This window comes from Myxocyprinus asiaticus, chromosome 21 (genome assembly GCF_019703515.2).
Source record: "Myxocyprinus asiaticus isolate MX2 ecotype Aquarium Trade chromosome 21, UBuf_Myxa_2, whole genome shotgun sequence".
In the NCBI taxonomy this organism is placed as follows: domain Eukaryota; kingdom Metazoa; phylum Chordata; class Actinopteri; order Cypriniformes; family Catostomidae; genus Myxocyprinus; species Myxocyprinus asiaticus.
The window spans coordinates 34570278-34577759 of NC_059364.1; the positions used below are offsets into that span (position 1 = coordinate 34570278).

The 7482-nt window shown below is 36.4% G+C and overlaps 1 protein-coding gene across 1 annotated transcript in view; it reads right to left on the minus strand.

Annotated features, from left to right (window-relative positions):
• Window positions 1-7238, minus strand: part of LOC127412097 (annexin A11-like) — a 28503-nt gene extending 21265 nt beyond the window's left edge. Inside the window, exon 1 of the mRNA XM_051648173.1 lies at window positions 7081-7238. The gene's annotated coding sequence lies outside the window, so the exon portion shown is untranslated. The remainder of the gene's footprint in view (window positions 1-7080) is intronic.
• Window positions 7239-7482: the final 244 nt, after the last annotated feature.

Sequence of the window (7482 nt, forward strand, 5' to 3'; positions counted from 1 at the left end):
AAAGTTCAGATTTGTTTGACTTTTTGTATCTGTTCAAGTTTGTTTAACTTTTTATGCGATTTTAAAGTTATATCCATGCAATCTATAATTTCAAAAAACTAGCCTAATGTACCCCCATGTTTTTTTTCTTACATAACTGCTCAGACATCTCACCCTTTCCTTTGAAATGCAAAAATAAACTCCTAATGGAAAAGACTGCCTATGTTCTCAAAATCAAACCCCCCAATTTTTCAGCAAACACTAAGAGCAAAGTCGGTGTGCCTCCCAGGACATTTCCCATGTGGTAGAAACCAGGGAAACGCATTACATAAACACAATGAAATGGTAGGGCCAGCTCCGTTAACAATGCTAAACAGCTAATTGTTGAGGGACAGTACATGGGTCACATGTTATATGGATAACACAAGACGATAGGAAAAGATAAGACATGGAAAAATCTGCAAGTATAATATTGCTCACTGACCTTTGATGCATTGCCTCAGAAAGCGGTCCATTTGTTACTGTCTGAATTTAAAAATAAACATCTAGGGGAGTCACATGACACCATGCGAGAGTCGGACATGTAAACAGTGAGCTCTGCGCACTTTGCTAGTTTTTAATTATTTTTATGTCATAAACCGGTGACATTCGATACACCCTGCAACATATCTGTTCTTTGAAGTCAACATGGCAAAGTATTCAAAATTCTGGGGCTGTGGAGATATTAAAAGACACTTACATGCTCAAGCTGAAACCTCTGCAGGCCCACAGACCAGGTACTCAATTTGGATGGTGCGGCGGGAGAAATCCAGTGGCAATTGGCGAGCATGTCTGTGATGCTGATGAAAGTTGTTGATGACTTAGAGGGCCTTTCTGTAATACGTTGATCGATTACTGCGATTGAAACGAAATACTCTGAGTTGGTTACAAGAATCGGGGAAGTCGAGAGATGGATCGATTATCTGGAGTCATCGGAGAGGGAATTAGCTGTTAACCCGCTAGCGACCAAAGCAGATCGCATTTTGGAAAAGCTGGAAGACCTTGAGAATCATAGCCGGCGAAACAACGTCCGAATTGTTGGAATTCCTGAGCATGAAGTAGATCGAGATTTATTTGGGGTCGTAGCTCTTCTGATAATATTAGGCGTTTCATCAATATCATGTGGTCAGTGGCGAATGATCAGACTCCGGTTGCTGCCATCTCATTTGATGCCGAAAAGGCGTTTGATATGGTAGAATGGGATTATCTTTTTAAGGTTTTGGAAATGTATGGGTTTGGGAGTAGGTTTATTGGATGGATTAAGTTGCTTTATAGACACCGGTAGCGGCGGTACAAACAAATGGATTAATTTCAGATTATTTTATTCTGGATAGGGGCATCCGGCAGGGTTGCCCTCTTTCCCCCATTATTGTTCTGTCTTGCCCTGGAACCATTAGCAGCCACGATAAGAAAGGAGGATGATTTTCCAGGGGTGGTGGCGGGAGGGATGACACATAAGCTTTTGCTTTATGCAGATAATATTTTATTATTAATCTCCGACCCCACTAGATCTATGCCTTACCTCCACAGAATTATTAATTCCTTTTCTAAATTCTCATGATACGGAGTTAATTGGTCTAAATCCGAAGCATTGGCTCTGATAGCGTACTGCCCAGTAACGGCCTTCCAGCCGTGCGCCTTCCAGTGGCCCAAATAGGGTATTAAGTATTCGGGTATTTTATTCCCAGCAAATTTGTGTGATTTAGTTAGAGTTAATTTTGACCCTTTAATAAAAAGGTTTTTGAGTGATGTGGACAGGTGGGCTTCATTACATTTATCTGTGATTGGGAAGATTAATGTTATTAAAATGAACTGTATTCCAAAATTCAACTACCTGCTACAGTCTCTCCCTGTAGATGTCCCCCTCTCTTATTTCAAGCAATTTGAAAGCATAGCGAAGTCCTTCATTTGGAATGGTAAACGTCCCAGATTACATTTCAACAAATTACATAGGCTGATTGACAAAGGTGGGCTAGGCCTACCCAAGATTTTGTTTTATTATTATATATTCAGTCTCAGACATTTGGCTCATTGGTCGCTTCCACCTGTAAGAGCCCCTCCCTGGTTTTGTATTGAACAGGAAGTTCTTGCCCCTATTTTGCCATTGCAAAGCCTTTCTATTAATCTAACTGGAGTAGTTAAGTCACACCCTGCTATCTCACATTTGCACTCGGTATGGACAGAAGTGTCCAGAGTGTTTCATTCGGACATTTATTAAAATGTTGCCTCGAGCATATGGATGAACCCAAAATTATGTATTAAGAAATCCCCTTTCTGTTGGTCAGAGTGGATCGTGAGGGAGGTTAATATGCTCTGTGACCTATATGAGAGTGAAGTGTTGAGATCTTCTGAAAATTTGGTTCAACATTTTAGGATTCCCAGATCTCAGTTCTTTAGGTATTTAAGCAGCAGATACTCTGGAAGTGGTCATTACTGCCTTTGGAAAAGGTCATGAGGCATCAGTGTATTACTCCCTGTTAATTCAGAGTCTGGGGGACGGAGCTTCTACTTCCCTCATGAGATTATGGGAGAAAGATTTAAACTTGGTATTGGAGAAGGGAGTGTGGGCTAGGATTCTAAAAAACATCAAGTCTACATCTAGAGATGCAAGGGTGCATCTGATGCAATTTAAGATTTTTCATTGATTCTATTGGACCCCCTCTAGATTGTATAGACTTGGTCTCAAAGACACACCCACCTACTGGTGATGCCAATCAGAAGATGGGGACACAACTCATGTATCTGGGAGTGTGTAAAGATTCAAGAATTTTGGTTGAGGGTTTAGAATTGTATTTGTGATGTGCTCGGTGTTTCTCATTTTGCTGGAGTTGATTCGGTAGCACTATATTTTTCAGTATGGTTCCACATTTACATCCTATATAATTACAACTATAGTAATTACTAGGTTGGCTGCTCGGGTTTCATTCTGCCCCAGGCTCTGTGTTCTAGGTGATGGGATGGTCATTGACATAGGGGATGGGTTCATGAAGAGTTGGGTCCTGGCTGGTGTCATGATCAGAAGGCAGGTCATCCTTAGAGGATGGAAATCAGCAGGAGTGCCCTCGTTTCTGGAGTGGTGCGTGGAGTTGGGCAGGGTGGCGGCTTTTGTGGGGATGGTTTGTAGAAGGCTGGGCAACACGGGATTATTTAATAAAAAATGGGGTAGGCATTTGGATTTTGTAGAGGGCTCTCTGGGGGAGATGGCAGAGGGAGATGGGTAATATTGAATGTGTGTGTGCATTCTTATTGTTTTTTATTTATTTATTTATTTGTTTGTTTTCTTATTTATTTTTTCTGAATACTTTCTGTTGATTTGCTTATTTGCGTGTCATTGTTGGTTTGATGTCAGGCCATTGGGGTGTTTGTCTGTGTAATGGTGGGGGGGGTGTTCGGAGGGAAGGGTTTAGGTTCATGAAATGTGATTCCATGTTTCCTGTTATGTTTATTTAATCTGTCATTGGAATCAATACAAATTGTTAATTAATTATATATATATATATATATATATATATATATATATATATATATATATATATATACACATATAAACAGCTAGGCCTATATAATATTTATACATTGTTCATACAATGGGTTTAGGTTCATGTAATGTGATTCTGTGTTTCCTGTTATGTTTATTTGATCTGTCATTGTAATCAATAACAACTGTTAATATACAAACAATTAAACAGCTAGGCCTATATAATATTTAGGCATTGTTCATACTGCATTGGTATTTATGACCATGTAAACTAATCCTAATGTATTTGAAAATAAAATATGCATAGTGTTGTCATCTTTACTTAGTGATGGAGCATTTGCTCATGGCACCTCACCTGTCATAAAACACACACAAGTTGTGTAAAGGGAAGGAGCAATACAAACTGACTTCAAGAGATGAGTTCTGCTGATAAAAAGCACCACACCTCACACATGTGATGCAATGTATATGGTCAAACTTTCCATACTGATCACATACTGAATTTGATTTCATCCAGGCATCAAGTGGGTTTACAATATCATGCATTGCTCAGAAAAAAAAAGAAGAAAAAAAACAACAACAACAACAACAAAAAAAACATGGCTAACCATGGAATCCCAATAATACTTTATAATACATTTTCGTTAAGAATATTAACTAACATGGTATAATGGTTACAAAATTAAATACCAAGCAAATTTAAGAAGATGATATTTTTTTTTAAATATATCTTCCTCACAGACCCCCAGGAGTACTAAATTGTTGGCATAAGTTTTTTCAGATGAATATTAGATGGAGGCTTTAATGAGTAAAACGTACTTCTCTTACCTAAAACATTATCCTAACCCTAACCAATAGTTATCTAAAATCAAATGAGTGGCAGAAAGAAAACAGATATCCTTACCCTTAACCAACACCTAAACCTAACCGATAGTGTCCAAAAACAAAATGAAAAAACAAAAGCACTTTTTTAAGCAACTCCATCATCGGTCTCACATGTCAGCTTAAATGCTTGACTGGTCTCGAACCACGATCTTCTGAGTCCAAAGTCCAACACTCTATTAGGTGAGCTACAGTGGAAGCTAATCACATTGGATTAAGTGTGTAAATGTAGGTGAGTCTGAAATACAAGCGTTACAATGTATAATTTTCCAAATGATGTGTTAAGAGTAAAAGTGTTTAGATATCATAAAATAGCAGTGTGTGAGTAATAGTGTGAAAAATAAGTAATTATAAAGTCATAATCAGCAGTTGTAGTCGTGATTTGTGTGAAAGTAAATAAAATGCACAATTGTTGTAGTGCCTCTAGTGTTCATTTCACCATGAAACTGCGTCGGAACGTAAAAGTCAGCTTGTAAACATTTAGTTATAGTAACGTTCAATCTTTGAGATTAGGTTGCAGAAATGATATATAGGAACTTTACAAACTCACAAATACACTGAAAAAATTATGTTGTGGTGAAGTAAATATAGGAGAAAAGATTTCTATATTGAATAAATACGTTTAAGCGTGAATTTGAAAATATTAAGTAAATTCTACATTTGTACTTAAATTCAAAAATGTAAATGTAAATGCTCAAGCTTAAAAGTAAATATTATTCATATTTGTTTGTTATCTTTACAGTCATCATGTATCAGTCCTAAGCAGAAAACCTTGTTGTATTAATTCGCCAATTTGAGTAAATTTCACAAATAAATAAAATAAGTACATTTTAATTAACTTTGCAAAGATGGTGTTCCCAGCATGTACCGGGCTTGAATAATTAATGAGATTGCAAGGCTTTACTGTTTTTTATTGTTGATTTTGTTATGTTTTGTAACTTCTTGTTTTGTGAAGTCTGAAGTTCATTTTCTACATAATATTACCTGTTCATAATAAACAGATTGTGTGTAAACTGTATTAAAGGGATAGTTCACCCAAAAATGGATGAACCTTAATACAGTTTATACATTTCAGTAACTTTTACTGAACATTTCACATTTTGAACCTTCCTTATAAACACATGTTTAATCATGTACCACATGACATAAGGAAGCCTTCCACAAAGCTTAATTCATGCTATGTAGTTTTTTGGACAACATCACCTTGCATTACTGGCTTTAGAAACAAGACAAAGGCCTGCACACACAGACCTCAACAGTTGATGCACAAAACACAATGACAGTAACAATCAAATGGTAATCTGTTTATCAAGTAATATTGTGTAGAAAATGAACTTCAGACTTCACAAAACAAGAAGTTACCAAACATAACAATCATTTCCTCTTTCTCAGGCCATCCAAGATGTGTATGACTTTCTAACTTCTGCTCAACACAAAGAAAGATTTTTTAGAAAAAATATCTCTGCTCTGTAGGTCCAAACAATGAAAGTGAATGTTGGCCAGAACTTTGAAGGTCCAAAAAGCCCATAAAGCCAGCATAAAAGTAATCCATACAACTCCAGTGGTTAAATCTATATCTTCAGAAGTGATATGATATGTGTAGGTGAAAAACATATTTAAGTCCTTTTTCACTAAAATCACTTTCACTTTCACTTTCGCTTTCACATTCTTCTTTTGTTTTTGGTGATTCGTATTCTTTGTGCATATCGCCACCTACTGGGCAGTGAGAAGAATTTACATTAAAAAAGGACTTACATATTGATCTGTTTCTCACCCACACCTATCACATCTCTTCTGAAGACATGGATTAAACCACTGGAGTCGTATGGATTACTTTTATGCTGCTTTTATTGTGCTTTTTCAACCTACAAAGTTCTGGTCACCATTCACTTGCATTGTATGGACCTACAGAGCTGAGATATTCTTCTAAAATCTTCATTTGTGTTCAGCAAAAGAAAGAATGTCATACACATCTGGGATGGCATTAGGGTGAGTAAATGATTTTTGGGTGACCTATCCTTTTAACTTAAATGTTTAAGTTAAATTTACTCACCTTAATCATTATTATGTCATGAAGTAAAGTAGACTACATTTTACTCCATTAAACTTTACTTTTTACTAGCAAAATAAAAAAATACATATATCTTCCTAGTACACTAGTATCACAAAAAAATAAAAACAGAATAGGAGCAGGAAACATTTTAACAATATTATTTACTCTAATTCAACAGCACTTGACAGGTTTCCCTTGAGGCCTGAATGACAAGACACTGTTTAGGTTTCCCTCAGCACCAAAATAATGTGGTCAACCAGATTTCCATACATCCATTTCAATTTATCCCACAATGGCGGTTATTTACTTCACTGTATATAAGAACAACAATATAACACAGGTTTCCACCGTATAAACAAATGACATAAAGATTATGTGACAGACTTTAGATCCTCAAATGCGCACAGTAAGCGAAGAATGGCGATTACACTAACACTTGAGTCGATAGTAGTCAACATAAAATAAGAGTAAAAATGTGAATTGTATGCATAGTTCTATGGGTGGAGACATAAGCTAGCCGAGAGGCTACAGGAGCTTCCACTTGCATTCTTTAAACCGAAAGCACATACATGTAGATACACGACTGAAACACCAAAATCTGTATATCATGTTTAAGGGTAGAAAACGTTAAAGAGTAATTGTTACTTACAGATGGGCTGAGCCGTCACTTCTTAGGTACAGAGCACCTCTTTCTGTTCTCGTACGTGGGATCGTGGGACACGCAGTGTAATATTTAAATAATGTGGGTGGGACTCATACTTTCCGCTAAACACCCTTTTCCATGACTGTTATTATTCCAAACAATCTTTAACTAAATACAAAGCATGTGACTACGATGACTCACATTGTTTTGTAGTAAATGAATGACTATTGTAGTCTTTATTCCATCAGGTCTGTCAAATGTAGTCTGATTTATTGTGAAATATACAGTTTAAAGAGCAGGCGGGTAAAAATATTTTACTATACAAGTTTTATTTTATTTAAGAGGCGAATGTTCAGATTATTCAGTCTTTCAATTACAATAATCAGTATGAAAAAGGACAATTTTTTT